The sequence below is a fragment of the Lactuca sativa genome, chromosome 1 (genome assembly GCF_002870075.4).
Source record: "Lactuca sativa cultivar Salinas chromosome 1, Lsat_Salinas_v11, whole genome shotgun sequence".
In the NCBI taxonomy this organism is placed as follows: Eukaryota; Viridiplantae; Streptophyta; class Magnoliopsida; order Asterales; family Asteraceae; genus Lactuca; species Lactuca sativa.
The window spans coordinates 184,826,387-184,845,968 of NC_056623.2; positions in this window are offsets into that span (position 1 = coordinate 184,826,387).

Genomic DNA, 19,582 nt, shown 5'->3' on the forward strand with positions numbered 1-19,582 from the left:
AAGCACAAATAACAAACAAACAAGCCTAGGCTCTGATACCACTGATGGGTTTTGAGCATTCTAACACTTCCTAAGTGTACATGCAACCCTAATAACCTTGGATCTATGTTTGTCTAATTATCATGCAAAGTTGAATTCTAAGGTTATATTCCTATCTAGCAAACATGGGGAACAATTTTAACTTGAATCATAGATAGAATAACTTACCTTGTTGTTGCTTGTGTTCCTTGAAACCTTGTGAGCCTAGCACCCCAAGTGTGATGCCTCAAATGCTTCACACAACACCAAATGCTCTTGGAAAGACTCTTGAGATAACACACACTTCTCAATATCGGCCAAGCCCTCTAGTTTCTTAGTGTTCAACTTCTGTTGCACTTGTGTTGCGCTTGTGTAGCCAATTTTGTGGAGAATGGGACTCTTATATAGTGTTGGCACATCTAGGGTTACACCATGTAAACCCTAATGTGTCATGACTCTTCATTTCCATGACCCATGGGTTTGTAACTCCCATGGAGCATCCATGGAGCATCCTATGGGTAGAACCCAACTTGATAATCCATGGAGCCTTTTAGCCCACTATACAAGATATGGATGATTTACGTAACCAACCTATATATTTAATTAGTTATCCTTTGATCACTTAATTAATTCCAAATTAATTCTTTGATCAACTAATTAAATAATATTATTAATATATTAGAACTTATAATATATTAATAATCTCCAAGTGTTATTTCTCTCATTTAGTCTATCCAATTGCATGGTGCCATGCAACCCAAATGGACCATGTCGGGTCGGGTCAAGTACAAGCCCGAAATAGTTATGGACTTAGACACCTTATCCAACAGTTCAGTTGTGCGACTCCACCCCAGACCCACAACCCAACGAGGAACAGGTAGTAGGGAGGAAGCACACATCTTAAATCTTTTTGAGCTCAACTATATGCCACCTTTATGCATATACCTGGTTATAGTGGTCAGTCTCATGAGTTCTATCCTCTGGGTTAACGAACCTGATGTGCGAGGTGCGAAGGGTCTTTCTTGGAAATCTACAGAGTATGCTTCGGATGGTTGTCATCTTCTAGAGTATTTGCAGTGTATTTCGCTTCGGTTTCCATCTAACTAAGAGGGGTCGGTCAACAGCTCGCGGTACCCTTCTCCGGGTACTTCGGAAAGTTTGCAGTAAGAGGGACGACTGACGGATTGCATTAGGTTTGATTATTTGTATTATGTTTAGGTTCGGAAGAACCTTTATTTTCCGACATGGCTACGGAGAAAGTTCTTTTTACATAGCACTAGGGATGTACACATGGTTGCACTAAGTCGAACCATGATCAATAAAGTCGTCGAAATTGGCATACTTCAACATGACATAAAGTGAAGATCGATAGAGTCATGCGCCGAACAAGCACACCAGTTCTAGGCGTCTCGAGTTTCGTCCTGTGTATCACTTCCGTGGATACTTGGACCGATAGAGTCGACGTGGAACTATAGAGAGTCCTAAGTGTTCTGAATAGAGTACCTTTTTCATGAATGGATTTTCACGAGGCATTTCTATAATCACCTAACATATAGTAGTCATGTATCATTAAGGTGGGGAGGACTGTTGACTGAGCGACTCCGCCCTAAGTCCACAACCAAACGAGGAACAGGAAATGAGGTGGCATTCACTCACTCTAGGTCTATCCATCTTAACTATACCTGGACGTAACGTATATGTTTAGCCATTATAGTTTTACCTGATGAATTTTAAATTTTATAATAGTGCTTTGACTTTCGCCTTATTGGGGAAGTATTTACATTTGAATTAGCCTTTTAATCTTTTCAGATTAGTTATCTGAGATTGAGAGACGTACCAAAATCTTCCGGGTTCCTTGATGCTTCTCCCTAAGCAGTAGAGTTAGGCTCCTCATGTGTCCTTGTTGTTTCCTTCAGTTGGGCAATCTCTTTTGAAGTGTCCAATCTCACCACATAGTCGGCAAACTGGATTGGCCGTCACATTGGTGATTGATGCAATATGCTCCACTGGAGTTCTGCATACACGAGCAGTATGCCCCTTCATGTTGCACCTAGCACATATGAGTTCCCGGCAGACACCATGATGATGGTAACTGCACTTGCTGCAGTGGGGGAGGTTTCCTAGGTATGGTCTTCTTGAAGTCAGAAGGGGAGGATTGATAGGGGTATTGACTGCCTCAGCTCCCTGCTCTACGGAAGGTCCTTGAGCCGAGGTACTTCCCTCCTCAATCTTGATCTTTCTCTTCAGCGGATTTGAGTGAGGTTCTCGGGTGGCTGGGTATGCAGGGGTTGGTGGCTGTTGTCCATTGATAGGATCAGAATTTCCGATAGGGCTCTTACTAACATTGGCGTTGTTAGCATTCAGGTGAGCCATGACAGCTGCTACGACTGCCGAGACTACAGCTTGGAATGTAGCTTCATCGAATAGGAGAGTAGGTTTCTTGCTTGCGGACTGGTTGCGCTTCTTCGGAGGCATGGTTTTTCCTACACGGAAAGGAATACGAGATAATGAGAGACGATGGCTAGCCCTGGACATATTTGTCCTGACTGCATTAGGCATAAATTTTTCCAGTGCCTCGGGTACTGGTTGTCTGAGTGTCAACCTACATCCCTATGATGTAGTCCTCGTAATCAGGGTAGGAGTATGAGTATCGGAAAAGGCCATAAGATGCGAGTCGTTCCTACTAAGTTACCTCTATACTGGAAAAGGTTTCACTCTCCGGTCAGGAAAGATTTGAGAACGGTTCGGAACGAAAATCGCGGAAAGAGAGGCTCATGAAGACTTATGGCTAAATGTTCTCAATAGAGGTGCAGGGATCCGCTCAAATCGTGTAACTAGCAACGGGAAACGACGATTTACCTAACACATAGCGTGAGTAGTGTAACCACTAACTCACTAAATTATATTCTTTTAAGGGTTTATTAGCGTGACGAACAAGAGGAAAAGACACTTCTCGGATTCCATGTACTGGCTCCCTCTGTCTACCCCGTAGCTTTGACTGAAATCGGCGTTGGTTTCCTTCGGGTAGTTACCTAGGGTTCTTCTCTTGTGAAGACACATTGAATTTCTACTCCGCCTCACTTCCGAATCCGACTCCGGGTGTCATCACTTCATGATGGATGACTGGAAATCTCGGAAGTTTAGGCGAGTCTCTCATCACTGTCCCTAAAAAGATATAGGCACTTGGTGAATTCAATAGTCTCAACCCAGTTCATTTATTTCCAAACAAGAAATCTTCTCAATGAACCTCCTCTGGGTCTGCATCAACTCTTTTGTCAAGCACTGAAGTGGATAGGGTTGTCTACAGGGTTCGTGCGAGAATGGAAATGTCTAAAGAATCCTAAAAGATTATTAACATTTCACTGGATGATCCATATCGAGTCCTGCTACGATTACACAGGGTATACAAATCATATATAGCTTAGATCCGATGGGCCTTCGAATATGTGATACTACTCTATATCCACATCCCAACGAGGAAAAGGAAGTAGAGCGAAACCACACATTCTTAGCCTATGGGATCCTTATTATATATAACCTTGGGAGTATGCCCTCTATAGTTGTAGGTATATCAATAAGGATCTTTTTAGTTCTTCACACAAGGTTAGTTATGGATCCTAAAATACCCCTATGGTATTTTTATTTCTTGTTTGATTCTTATATTCTGATTATGATTCGGGGATTAGTGTTAGTCTTTTAGTATTCCAAAATACTCCTATAGTATTTTAAACTTTATGTTTGGCTCTAGCATTCCTAGTTGGTAAGTTTCAGACGTGTTGCACCACCACTATCACTCCCAAGCACACGTTCATCGCATCTCGAATAAATGTAGTTGATCAGGTTACATTTATTCCAACTTACGATTACATAACTGCCTAGGTTTGACTGTAGTGCTTAACATCCGAAGACTTTTGTTCTTATTCTTCTTGTGATACTTGTGTTCGAGTATTTAGATTCTGGATGTTCTTATACTTTGGTAAAATATGTTTATATTTTAAAGTATAATTTTTGGTCAGAGTGTTTTATCCCTACGCGTTTATAGGTTGTATATCTTTTATGAATTGATATACTTAGCTCACTATAAACAATGCTCTGATACCAATCTGTCACACCCCAAAACCGGAACGGCGGAAACGTTCTGGGGTAGATGACGTCATGTCAAGTATCACAACACATGCATTATAGTAATCAAAGTACAACAAAACATTGCATTAATAGTAATAGTTTTACATGGTTTACATAACAGTACATAAAGGTAATACAAGTAAATATAATAAGTACAGCATGGTACTAAGCTATCTTCATCAACAGCTCCGGGGATGTACCTGTCTAATGCTGACCTGAGAATACAAGTTATTTGAAAAACGAGTATCAGCATTTTTTACAAATGCTGGTGAGTCCATAAATATTTAGTGTCATTTTATCCAAATAACTTTAATAAAAGTGGTAGTTTTAGAGTATCCATTACATTAGTGTCTTTTCCAGAAAATCCTATATTTTCTTTAATAAAAGCAGTCTTCTACCAATACTGGACGGAGTTATGTGGTAAAAGTAGTTTTCCCTTAATCGCTATCATTATTAAAATACAGAATTTGATTATTAAAGAAAGCAAGAGAAATCAGGTAAATAACATATGCCTCAGCAGTGAGGACTGCTGACTAAGGCAAAAGGAATCATAGACTCCAGGAGAGAGTCGAACAAACGACACGCCTAACTCGGTCTAACAAAGAGAGACACAGACCCCAGACGGTACCAAATGAAAGGTACGGCTAGCAAGGTCTAAAAATAGAGGGTACAGACCCCAGACAATATCAAATGAAAGATACAGCTAGTAAGGTCTAAAACAGGGAATACAGACCCCAGATAATATCAAATGAAAGATACAGCTAGCAAGGTCTAAAAACAGTGTGACTCTGAGAGTGGGTTTCTAGCATACAATGTAAATTGCTGATGAAATACTGTTACCTTAAGGCCATGAATTATAAGGTAACCTGGGATACTCGTAACCATACTAACCGACACTAGAGTACCTGATGCCCTACAAGCGTCTACAAAATATGACATTTGTCACCCCTTGGCTTGGTAGGCCATGGACTGTAGCTAGCAGTCAGGGTGCTTGGGTGTCAATCTCGTATAGATCTATACACACAATGTCCGCTCTCCCTACAGGAGACTCTGGTTACCAACTAGACGACGGAGAAGGCCGTGTCCCGAAGATGCATCCCAAATAGTGGGTAGTGTGTTTCCAATATAAGTGTTGAACTAGAGGTAGAGACTCATAACTGAACTGACCAGAGTAAACCTATATGACTATGCTTGTGCACATAATATATAACTAATGAATCAAACGACCTTCGGATGGACATCCGATCCCACCAAACCACATCTCAACGAAGAAAAGGAAATAGGGCGAACAAGCCTTCCTAAGCCCTTCAATCATTATTTATATGCATCTATACAAGCACAGACATACATCTAACTACGTTTGAGTGTATAACAATTGGAATCATATCGTAAAGTATAACCGAATCGTGATGTATAACCGAATCGTGTGAAATAACCGAATCGTGATGTGTAAACAAATCGTGTGGAATAACCGAATCGTGATGTGTAACGGAACAGTGTGAATAACCGAATTGTAAAGTATAAGCGTTACCAATTATAAGTGTATCATGAAGTGGAAACATTATCAAGTAGGAGTTTAAACTAAGTAAAAGCGAAGCAGTGGTATCTAACAAGTAAGAGAATACGGCATGAAAGAGAACCTTGATGAAAACCTTGGAAAACCTTTATGCTTAAGAAAATCACAACTTGGTGTTCTTTGGTAAAATAAGTTTGAAAACTTTTAGAAATTCTTTGGAAACTTTTCATAAACTAGTTTAATATGAACTTTGATAAAACAGTATAAGCAAGAGTTTTTGAATAAGTGAAAACCTTTTGGAAAACCATTTATAGTATTCTACTTGGTAAAACAGTTTACAGTGTGGTAAATCCTTGTGCATGCGGGTTATCAATCACATGTGATTGATATGATAACTGACATGTTTAACTTGTATTCCCCCCTATAAAACATGTAAAAACATTTAAAAGGTTCATTCAGGGGTATGAACTCACCTGGTGTAAGTGGATCCAACGAAGGTGCCGGTTGGGTGCTCGGTGTCAAGTAAAGACTTGGACACACTTAGTGACCTATTTAACATATGATAATATATGTTTACATACAATTAGTATATATAATACTAATTAAACAAGTATACGCATCCTAAAGTGCGGAAAACACTTTGATTAAGTGTTTGGGGTGTCCCGGGTAACATTTTAGGGTGTGGATGGCTTAGGAATGGAGTTTACTCTTCAAGAGTAAACTCTATATATAGAGTTCACGGCCCTGGGACAACTCCCCATGAGTTTACGGCCGTAAACTCATGGTGAGGGTGTTCTAGGATGCTTAAAGGCCTTATCTTGTGGAATTTTGCTAGGTCCAAATATAAAAGGTATGAATGGATTTAAGGCACTTAAATGGACAAAATGGGAGTTTACGGCCCCAACCAAGGGAGTTTACTGCCGTAAACTCCTATTGACACATTTCTTAGGTGTTTTAAGGGATTAAGTGATAGAGACTAAATCCTATGTATTTTTCCAAGTCAAATGAAGGAGTTTGGGCACCATTTGGGCACTAAATGGGAGTTTACGGCCCATGAACCACCTCTATGGGAGTTCACAGCCGTGAACTCCTACTCTCTTGGTTTTAATTGAGTTTAAGGTCCCTAACTTGTTGGTGGTTGATTCTAGAATTTATTCTAAGGCCATTGGTGTGTTTAAGTGGCTTTTAAACACTCAAATATGAGTTTACTCCCCATGAAGAGGAGTTTACAGCCCAAGCATGTTCTTGGGTAGTAAACTCATGTTTACTCTTAAAAAACTCATTTCAAGGTGTTCTAAGTCCGAATATGTAAGCCTAAAAGTCATATCTAAGCCTTAGGGGCAATTTGGAGGGGTTTTGGGGCTTAAAAACCCCAATAAATGGTGTTTACGGTCCAAGAGTGTTCTTGGGTCGTAAACACATGATTTTGTCCCTAATTTATGTTTTAAACACGAATTTGCATGCTAGATAAGTTATACAACGAGTTAGGATAGTTTACCTACTCGTTTGGGGCTCGAAACGGACGATTTTCGGCTCGAATTTAAGTTGTAGAGAGAGAGAGAGTGGGGAGAGTGTAAAAAGTCTCTAATGGACTCCACTCACCCTTATATAGGGGTTGGAGTTGGGGCTCATTGGAAATCTACGCGATACTGCCGTTAAACGGGGATTTTTGGTCGCACCCGATTAAACGGTCAAAATTTGACTTGGTTGTAACTAAACATTTCTAAGGGCATTTTGTGGGTGTTTCTAATTTGTTTCAACCCTTACTAAGTCATTATAATAATCCCAATTAATTAACCTCTTCCAAAAGGTTAACGGACGAATAAATAAGTGAGGCTTATTAATGGAAGGAGGTTAAAAATGACGGAATAAATTTCGGGTTGTCACAAAACCTAATTTTGAGGTTTTGCACCCTATTTAAGCTCCTTAACCTCCACCCATTGGCCTCATTTCCAGCCTCCGAGTCCCAAACCTTAATCCACAAAACCCTAGAGCTTTATTTGAGAGTGTGAGCCATTTGGAGTGATCTTTGTGGACTTTTTAAGCTTGTGGAAGAAGAAGGAGATAGAAGGCTCAAGAGGAAGAGAGTAGATCCAGAAACTACACTTCGTTGGCCACATTTTCTGGTAATCAAGTTTCTACCTTGATCATTCATTCATTAAATCTATTTACTTCGATTTTTATGAGGGTTTTGGTTCAAGAACCTTGGTCTTTGGGATTTGGCCGTCCCAAGTGACTTACATTGTAGATATGGGATCTAGAAGGGGTTCCATGGCATAAAGGTAAAAACTTTATGACCATGGAAGCCCCACACAAGCTAAAAAACGTTATCATGGCCTTTTTAACCCTAAAAGGCCATGCATTGGAGGAAAGCTAGGAACTTTTCATGTCCAAATGATGTCCAAGGCCTAGATCTATTATAATGTGCTTTGGTTTAGAGTATTATGGCTTGTGGACCAATATCTATGTTCTAGAAAGTTAGGGTATGAGCTAAACCCATTAGGAAGGACTAATAGTGGTTAAAGTTTGAAATTTTACCCTTAAAAGCATATTGCTTGTGTGTAGATGAAGTATGGAGTTTGGATCTAAAGGTAGGAGCTTAATCCATTGAGATTGCTCAACCAGACAGAGGAACTCGGCGAGTCCATAGAGGGACTCGACGAGTTGAGTTGGTTTTTCCCGTTTTAGCTTAAGGCAGAACTCGACGAGTTGGTGAAGGAATTCGACGAGTCAATTCGGTAGATCGCGACTATGAGTAGCCTGGGAACTCGACAAGTTGGGGAGAGACTCGACGAGTTAGATCGCGATTACAGGTTCTAGGACTTGACAAGTTTGGTCAACCAGAAGGTTGAATTTAACCAAATCTTTGACTTTGAATAGGGGTAAAATAGTCATTTTACTCTAATGGGAATTATCAGGTTTTGACTAAGTGGTTTTGTGAAATCAATAGTCGGGGAGTCGTTGGAGCACCCGTCAGAGATTCCTCACACAAAATTTCACGTTTAGCATGCGAGGTGAGTTTTCTCCTGTAGGAACGCGTCTAAGGCGCCAAGGTCGGCCTATTTAGATAGTAGTAGTTTCGGGCTACGGTCCTATGTCGAGCGGGGCATGATGTAGGTTTATATGCTTTTCCTGGTTTCGATCCGATGTCGGGATGATCTCGAGGAATGCTTTTATGCTTGATGTCTTTGTGATTCTTGCATGTGTTTGTATTTGTATGTTTCTGGGCTTCGGTCAGATGTCAGGGTGGTTCCTGAGGAATGTTAGTATGCTTCCGGATTTCGGTTCGATGTCGGGTAAGGGCCCGAAGAATGTTGATATGTTGGTGTTAGTTGCTTATGTTATGTATTAGTTGTTATGCTCATATGTATGCCGAGATCTGCTCGATGTTGGGCAGGGCTGGATGCCGAATAGGGCTTGATGCCGGGAAAGTCGATGCCGAGCCTAACTCAATGTAGCAGGGGTGGGGCCTAAGATATGTTTATGTGATATGTATATGGTATGTGGTAGTTGGGGAGACTCACTAAGCTTCGTGCTTACAATTTTAAGTTTTGGTTTCAGGTACTTCAGTTAGTATGGGTAAGAGGTCCGAATGATTGCATGGCACACACCGTAGCTTTTAGCCAGGAATGTTTAACCTCTGATATTTTGCACTGCTATGATAAATCTTAGAAAAATCATAATTTCCTCATACGAAGTCAGATTTGGGCGTTCTTTTTATGGACACTCTCGGTTTAACATTTTCTATGACTTTTGTTTAGATCGTTAAGGCTAATAGTCGCTCTATCATAAATTCACTATTTACACTTCCCGGTACCGTGCCGGTTCCGTCGCGAAACTTCGACGGGTCATAACTTCTTCGTTATAACTTGGATTTCGGCGCTCTTTATATGTACGGAAACCTTGTAACATATACTACAACTTGGTTAAGATTATTTATTCTAAATAATATTTTGCCAAAAAGTCATTTTCGACCCCTATTATCTCTAAATTGACTAGCCCGGATCTACGGGCATTACAATTATCTCCCCCTTAGGATGATTACGTCCCGGAATCATCAAAGAAACAGGGCTCACATGATGACTCCATACGTTATCTCTTCATCCTAAGTAATAACCGTAACTTTGATGTTTCTTCAAACGGGTATCTAACTCTAAGATTTCCTTACTACAGGCGGTGCATGATCTTGGACCCGCTCCCTATCTCACGTTGGACTCCCAATTATGACCTTCAAGTCACAATCTCGATCCTTACTAGAGACTGCTTCTTCCTCTTAACAATCTTAGGATTACTACCATGGACCGATGTGTCGTATTGTAATGACCTAACATCGTATGTTGCAATGTTTAGACTCATGTCTTTTAGAGTCAAATTTCCAGAACAGACTATACCTCTCTTCATGTTCTAATCTGAGATGATCACATTTTAAAAGGTAGCATTCTAGCTACAAGCAACCATCCCGATACCTCTACCGATCACTTCGATTATCTTTTACTTCAATCCTATGGCTTAAGTCAGATGTTACATCGAACTTGGTTCTCTGAACGACGTAACATACTTATTGTAGTCGGACTCAATTCAATATTGTGACAACCCAAAATTTCCATTCTGTACAAACTATATCACTTCAATAGAAGTTATAGCAGTCACAGTTAATTTTCAGACTTTTTCGTGTAAGTTTGAGTAATTCAGGGTTTACATTTAAGGAAATATCAGGAGAGTGGGTGCACTAGGGTTTTGTGCAACACTGTTATTCCAACACTCTATTATATTAGAGATCATTTCGGGAATAAAAATACTTTCTGCCAAAAATAGCTCAGGACTATAAATAGAATTCTGAACCAAATTCACTCATTATTCGCATTTCCAACTAGAGAAAAGCCATTTTCTCTCTCACGGATCTTCGGGTTTTTATACCAAAACGTGAGTAACTCTTTCTAGTAGTGTTAGGAAGCTTAATATGTGTTTATAACATGATTTAGAAGACTAAATCACTAGATTTAGGAGTTTACTCCCCAAGGTGTTCTTGGGCGGTAAACTCCCAAAACGATGCCTAGACCTTCCCTTGTGTTAAGCTACTACCTTGGACTCATATATATGTGTGTTATGGACATGAAAACAAGCAAGAATCATCAAGTTTTGGGTGTTCACGGCCCAAGAAGATCTTGGACCGTGAACTCCAAAATCTTGGATCAAAGGGTGCTTTTAAGGCACCTAAAGCATTAGACAATTACTAGGAATTGTTTCCACTTATATCAAGGACCAAAACACATCAAAATCACCCCTTCAAGTGAGTTCACAACCCTAATAAGGTTCTTGGGCCGTGAACATCAAACAAAGGCACCAAAGTGTGCCTAAGGCCTTCATATGCTTGGAATAAAAGTCTAGAACCTATACCACTTATGCAAGAGACTTAAAAGCATCAAAAACACCTTTCCTTAAGAGTTTATGGCCGCAAACTCTAAGGGAAATGGCCTTAGGGCCGTAAACTCCTCAAAGGAGTGTTTCTATGCCTTAAACCCTTTCAAGAATTTAACCACCAAGTTGGAATAATTCTAGGGATCATTTAGAACTTCAAAACACAAAATACTACCAAGCTTGGGAGTTTACGGCCGTAAACTCAAGAGTTTACAACCGTAAACTCCATGTGTGAGGATATATGGAGAGTAAACTCATATATGGGGTCTTTTGGAACCCTAAACACAAGTGCCTTGTCCCACAATAGCTTAGATGCAATCCTTAGGGCTTAAAACACTTATATAAAGTGTTTATTATGTTCTAGGATGTCTTAACATTATCAATTAGTAATTTGAGACTAATTTCGTGCATATATGTGTGATTATATGTTCATTAGGATCATAGTGTGCGTACAAGTCCTCACTTGACACCTAACAATCCTACACCGTCCAGTTCATCCAAATCACCATCTACAGGTGAGTTCATACCCCTAATCAATGTTTAAATGATTTTAAATGCTTTAATGGGGGGGAATACAAGTAGAAAACAACATGTTATTGAATCATCTATATGTATTCTATAACTATGTTTTCGTTCAACAGATTTCACATACTACAAAATGTGATGCATGAAATGGTTTTCTATCTTTAAATACTTTGTTATCAAATGTATTACTTTTGAAATGTTAATCAAAATGACATCAAGTCACTTTTATATTATTCAAAACTCTTAGATATCTTGCAAAACCATTATGTTTACCTTCTTGAACAAACAATTGCCTTTCAGTTAATTATCATAGGGATAATTAGAAGATACAAAACAATATTCCTATTACAAGGAATCACACAAGAGTCAGTTCATTCATGAGTCTATACCAGTACCTTACATGATACATGAGTACAATTACCTAGGATTACATGATACATGAGTACGTTTACATAGCTACATTTATCTGAATACGCTTAGATGAATACCATACATGAATATTGTTACTTAGATACATTATCCTGTATTCACTTACCTGGATACTTGTACCTAGAGTTATTAGGAAGATTTATTCATACCTTCTGTGTAAATTTTCCTGCCTATCCCTGTTCGATGGGATGTCTAGACGGGACTAACCATTCCGGAACCCAACTATTAGTAACACTGGGTGATGAACATCTACGGATGTCTAAGGTTATCGTTTATATTAGGAAGATTTATTGGTACCTTCTGTGTAAATTTTCCTGCATGTCCCTGTTCGATGGGATGTCTAGACGGGACTAACCATTCCGGAACCCAGCTGTTAGCAACACTGGGTGATGAATATCTATGGATGTCTAAGGTTGTTACTGATATTAGGAGTCAGTTACGGAACTAACCATTCCTCCATCCTACTATTGCAACAGAGGACGAGATGAAAATCTTTGGATGATCATTAGGTTACCACTTGTATTAGGAGTCGGCTACGGGACTAACCCTTCCTCCAACCTGCTGCTGCTACAGAGGACATTTGGACCATCTTCGGAGGTTCATTAGGTTATTCATATCGCTTATTGCGATGGCGTGTTAGTCCTGGTATCCAGGGATAACACTTACATGGTTATATTTTTCCTATTTACTTTAATTTGTGATATATTCACATAAACGATGAGTTAGACTAATTACTATTTGTAGTAGTTAAAAAGAAGGAAAAACTATCATTTTACTTACGAAACATTCAGGTCTTGGTAGAAGACTACATTATCATAACAAAACATTCGGGTCTTGGTAGAACACTACATTGTCATAACAAAACATTCGGGTCTTGGTAGAAGACTACATTGTCATAACAAAACATTCGGGTCTTGGTAGAAGACTACATTTGTCATAAAAAAACATTTGGGTCTTGGTAGAAGACTACATTGTCATAACAAAACATTCGGGTCTTGGTAGAAGACTACATCTCACACTGATAGAAAATAAGGGATTTTCTAGGGCTTTTCATACTTACATCAACATTTTCATTTAAAGGTTTACATGACTTTTAAAATAGCTTTTAGTAAGCAAGACAATGACACTTAAATACTTATGAATTCACCTGCTTTAAAGCTGATACTCTCTCTCAAAATAACTTGTATTCTCAGGTCATCAGTAGACAGGTACGGTGGCCAGGTGTTGAGAAGATGGAGCAGACAAGTCTCGTCTTTTATTTTGATTGTATATTTTTAGTGTCTTATTACAATGAAAGAACACACATGTATTAAAACTGTACTTATAATGCAATGGATGATGTCGTTGCTTGTTTACTATTTTACACTGTTGTGATACTGTACATGATGTCCTCCACCCCGGAACGTTTCCGCCGTTCTTGGTTTTGGGGTGTGACAAATATGACCACTAGGGTCGGAATAACAATCATATTCTTGGTCTTTACCGAAACAATGGTAACGACATATTTGAATAAAACGGTATCAATTACTAGCTTCTTGGTAAGCTTGTGACTTTCCCTGATCCAAGTGTGAGTCATGTGCTTCCGGTAGTATATGCATCTACTACCTTTCACACCTACTCATACTCGTCCCAAGTATTGTCTCGTAGTCCCCAAGTCCTAAAATCACAAAACAATTTAACACATACGAGTGTGTCCAAATAATCATAAAAATTTCCCTAGACTCTACTAGGACTTCTTCCATGCATATCTTCAATCATCAATTCTGCTTCACCTCGGTTGGTGATGGACATTCCAGATGATAGGAAAACATTAGGAATTACACCAATCGTTATATTATCCCGCCAATCAAATGTGTACATTTAGATGTACCCTACTTCTATAGACGTACTGTTATTTTATTAGACGTATTCTAAGGGCAAGATACCTCTCTTATGATATCTTCCGATAGGTATCATTCACTATCATAAGCCATCTCATTTCCTCTATTTTCTCAGTCTATCATGGTTCACATCACTTCCTGATCTTCTACCATTGTGATAGGTTCGGGTGCAGGCACAACGACCGATGCATGACCCATCACATTCTTAGGCTCAGGTTGTCATCTTCCTCTTATTTTGTACACCCAAGCAGACGTTCGGTGTACCGAGACGAGAATTTAAGATAGGAAAGATCTTATTTACGATGGACGTATAAATCTCCTTATTACTCCGAAACGTTAGATGCTAGTTCTAATATCGTAATCATACGCTTAAAATCCTGAACACATACGGTTTCCAGATCCGGTCGACAACAGACCATAGATCCGATCAAACGGTAACATAAAGCATAACAAATCATTTAGCACGTAAAAGCAATTTAGGTATCATTCCTAAAATAAGCTAGTGCTTGTGTCTATTCAGGTGTATTACTTAAATCTATTAGACACACTCCTTACAATCATTGCTTAGCATTCTAAGTTTAAGTCTAGAAATAAATCCATATTCCTAATTCGCTTAAACTAATGCTCTGATACCAACTGTGACATCCCCATTTTTCACGGCCAGAAAAGACCGATTTTGTTTATGCTTTATAAAATCAGAGTACTTCTTTTAATAAAAATGTTGCGGAATTTGTTCCCAATAAAACATGATAAATATGTTATCGAAGCATTTCTGAAGAAATGTATTTTTATTCATTTTAAAACATTGGGATGTCATCGTCAATACAGAAACATAAGCATAAACATAACTTACATTCATTATCACTAGTGATCTATATCTCCTGAATCTCTTAGTGTAATGTGACTTCATATCAACACCTGTGATATAAATGAACTGAGCGGGTCAGGTTGGGAAACCTGGTGAGTACATAGGGTTTTCAACCCACAAAAATATAATTATTATGTTTAATCGTCAAACAGTTAACCCAATTACCCATCCCCATTATCTTCTTTACTCTTAAGGGTCTACCCTAAGAATCAGCTACTCCTCGTTAATTCATTCCTAAGGATCATCCTAAGGAATCGACATGAAATCCATCGCTGCCAGGGTTTACTCAACGGGCACTAAATCCATAGCTGCCAAGATTTTCTCAACATGCACTAAATCCATAGCTGCCAGGGCTATTTCGTTTATCGACAGTATCCACTCGCAATACATGTCAATGGGTTTTTAGAGTACATTGGTGAACACATCGTTCACAACACCTACAGGTTGTGAGCCTGCTAGTGTTCCACTGGACTGTCTAGAATAGTCTGTGGTTGTCATCCATACTCTGCTGAATGACGGGGCCATCATTTGGGAAAAAGGCTTCTCACATCGTCCACCTCTCACCTTCACCTCATAGTCTATTTCACCTCTCAACTCATCATCCAACTCATACTCCATCTACTACATCTACCCATGTTTTACCCCAACATTATCGTAGATATAAAATACATATACAGTTTAAATCATTTAAAATTGGTATAAAATCGTTTATCCAACATAGATAGCAATTATACATATAATATTCACACATATCACGTAGTTTATATAAAATACTTCATATCTATGTGTAAGATGAAATGGACCATGCACTCACTTGAAAAGGTGGTGATTCCGAACTCAGACAGCGCTTCGCTTCTTAAAAAAATTAATTTCCTTCGACGAAACCTAGTATTATTACCAGTAGAGTTTAGTCTATTATTCGCCGAGACTAATTAATAGTCTAGCTATTATTACTATTATATAAGCGTTAAATAACACTCAATGTAATTCATAATAATAGCCCATATAAATATTTTAAGGTCCTAATAATGTTACTATAATTAAATAAAAGCTATATTAAATATAGTATAGGCGTAACTCACTTACAACGGGTTTTTATTAAAAACCGGGCTTCGCTGGAGCAGCGTTTCCGAGCCGAAAGCTTTTCTTCTCGGAGCCTTCGGGCGCTCCGGGGCTTTCTTCTCGTGCTAGGGAGGTTCCCTAGACTTGGGAGAGGTTTAGGGAGGTTAGAGAGAAGTTAGAGAGAGAAAGAAATGCTTATGGTGTGAAGAAATAATGAAGGGTTCACCCTTTATTTATAGGGATTTTATACTAAAGTAGCCGCTAAGTTTCGTTCGTATCTTCCGCTTACGAGCTCCGTTTTCTTCGTTCTTTATATCCACGCGTTGGTATTTACGAGGACTACAACTTTCATTTAGACCTCGTCGGCTAATTCTCCTTCTATCTCAGATTTACAAAAATTGTATCGTATTTATCGCGCTCGAAGAGTAGTGACTAAGCTTCGTCCATATCTTTCGCATACGAGCTTCGTTTCCGACGTTATTTATATCCATGTGTTGGTATTTACGAGTACTACAACTTTCATTTAGACCTCGTTGGCTAATTCTCAATCTATCTCGGATTTACAAAAGTGTATCGAATTTGCCGCGCTCGAAAAGAAGAGATTAAGCTTCGTCCATAACTTTCACATACGAGCTCCGTTTTTTACTGTCTTTTTATCGTTTAACTCCTATTAATGATATCTTCATTTCTCGTTTAGATTATTTTGGCTGAAAATCGACCGATCTAAAATTCGAATTTTTGGGTTGTGCACTGTTATGCTAAATCTTAGAAAAATCATAACTTCCTCATACGAAGTCAGATTTGGGCGTTCTTTTTATGGACACTCTCGGTTTAACATTTTCTATGACTTTTTTTTAGATCGTTAAGGCTCAAAGTCGCTCTATCGTAAATTCACTATTTACACTTCCCGGTGCCGTGCCGGTTCCGTCGTGAAACTTCGACGGGTCATAACTTCTTCGTTATAACTCGGATTTCGGCTCTCTTTATATGTACGGAAACCTTGTAACATATACTACAACTTGGTTAAGATTATTTATTCTAAATATTCTTTTGCTGAAAAGTCATTTTTGACCCCTATTATCTCTAAATTGACTAGCCCGGATCTACGGGCGTTACACGCTCGTGATCTCATTTGAAATTGAAGCCGGGACATCCAATTCTAACTATGAGGGGGAGAATGTTAGGGTGCAAAGTTCTCCTTGGATGTTGTTTACCCTCTTGTTAGGTGAGTGACTCCCATATATGAAAGAACCATTATGGAATCCATTTGGAGAGATTTAGTTTAAAGAGAGAAACTATTAGAAGACCCACTTTGTAAACATTTTCTATTCTAGTGGAGCTTAAACAATTTTATTTACTCTTGGTGTTCTTCATGATTGATTGATTCACTTGATCTTTACTATTCCGCACATGTCATCATAATCGGGTCACTACAAGCATGGTATCAATCATTTAGGTATGATCAAACCAGTAAAGGAATAGTAACGATCATGCATCATATGAATGAATTGCATAGTCTTGAAATGTTTCTGGCTAGACCAAGGGTTTCATATGGGAACCAATCATGGGGCCATTTAGATTATTTGTTCTCCAACATGGATAACGGTAATTTGTTCACAGGGACATTGTATAGATAACCATAGTTTATTAACAGGGCCATTGTATGGATATTGTAGTTACTGACAGGGCCATAATATGGATTGTCGTAGTTATTGAAGAGGCCATAGTACGGATAAGCATAGTTATTGACGGGGGCATTTATTGGTTGTCGTAGTTATTCATGGGGCCACACTCCGGTTGCCATAGATGTCACTTTATGTGACCAAAGTAGTCACTTTATGCGATTAGCCCAATTCGCGGTGGTCCTTATGGACACTAGATTCAGCAGATAGCTAAAGCTCATGAAGCCCGAAAAGTTTGCATTGACTGAGGACATGTATAACACGATTTTCATTTTATTTATAAATGCATTTCGAATTATAGTTTTATCAATCGATTTGATAATGATTTTGTGTCTAAACCCATGTTGCTCACGAGAAAAGTTTTGTCTTACTTATTTTGTTTGATATGCAATGTATTCTAGGCTTTAGATAAAGCTTAAAGAGCTGAGTTGAGACAAATAGCAGAGAGCCAATGGATAGAACATGGGCATTACTTCCTTGATGTAAGCAACATTGCATCTTTACTATGGTTTATTGTATCAATTGTAATACCCGAATGAATGTTTTTACAAATGTACTTGTAATGAAAAGAGAAAAAAATTTAGACCATATTTTGTAAATGGGAACCGTTGATAGAAAATGTTTTATAAACCATAGTATTTTATTGTATTAAAATTCAGGGTGTTACTAGTTGGTATCATAGCCATAGTTTAAGCTAATTATGTTTGGAATGTCCATACCTAGGCTTAAACTATGAGGTACATGAAAGAGCCAGAGTGGTTTAGGGCCATTAGTGGTGACATTAGTAGGTAATATGACTTATTGCAAGGTTTTATCTCGTATAGAAAAGAGATGTCATTTTGCGAAAGGACACGTGGATTGGATATCTTCGAAGGATATATTGCAAATAAAAAAGGAATTGATTTCATAGTTATTATGACATAAATATACATCAATGGTGATGTGTTTCCTAGTATGTGGAAAATAGTTAGGGCATATGTCCCTAAGGAAAATGATAAAGTTGACTCTTACGATTATACAATGAATGAATTAGAATATGAGACCCTTTTATCTCACTAAGTGGTTAGGTATCCTTTATCCCACTAACGAATTAGAATATGACACCCTTGTTCATATGATAGGTGTCTCATATCTACATGTTTTATCCCACTAACGAATTAGAATATGAGACACTAAGTGGTTAGGTATCCTTTATCCCACTAATGAATTAGAATATGAGACCGTTGTTCATATGATAGGTCATTCGGAATTGATCATAACAAGAAGGTAAGGAGTGTAGTATGATATCAACAGCAACTCCTCGGGGAAGTTCACATTCAACTACAACAGACAGTCCACAAACCTTTTCATTTTCTGCATGTGGCCCGTGATGGGTTCACCATCCTTCCTTCTGCTTGTTATCATTAGAGGAGATTATTTCATATCGCTCTTGACGACCACTCTGATGGTATCTGATGGTATAAGGGTTGAATTTTAGCTTTTAAAATTCTAGGGGTTGGAACTAAAGTTTTCTAAAGTGACTTTACATGTTCCAAAACCTGAGGGCAAGTTTTGTAACTATTCAAAACTTTTCAACTTCATAACTTCTGAGTTAATGGTTTATTAAAATGAAGACTCTTCATTTTATGTAACCTATGTGTTCTTTAATGGACTTTAAAATAAAGACTTTTGGTAATCCATTAAAAGCACTTAGATCAAGAATTAAACTAACAAACAATTTGCAAATAATTCCTATGATCTACCAAACTCATAAGAGTATGAATATTCCTATCAGCAATTTCAAGAATCATATAAACACATATAAAACTAGAAATTTTGATAATAACCATTGTAAATGGATTAGCATAATCATTACCACATCAAAAATAGGTTTTATAAATCCAAAATAGATTAGGGTAATGATTCTAGTCCATTGCCAACAACAAAACTCGAAAAACTGCACTCTGAGCCTCCTACTCGTTGAGTGCATGAACCTACTCGACGAGTAGGATGAATAGAAGCATGGACTCGTCGAGTCACCCCATGGACTCGGCGAGTTCACTCAGCATAATGCAAAAAT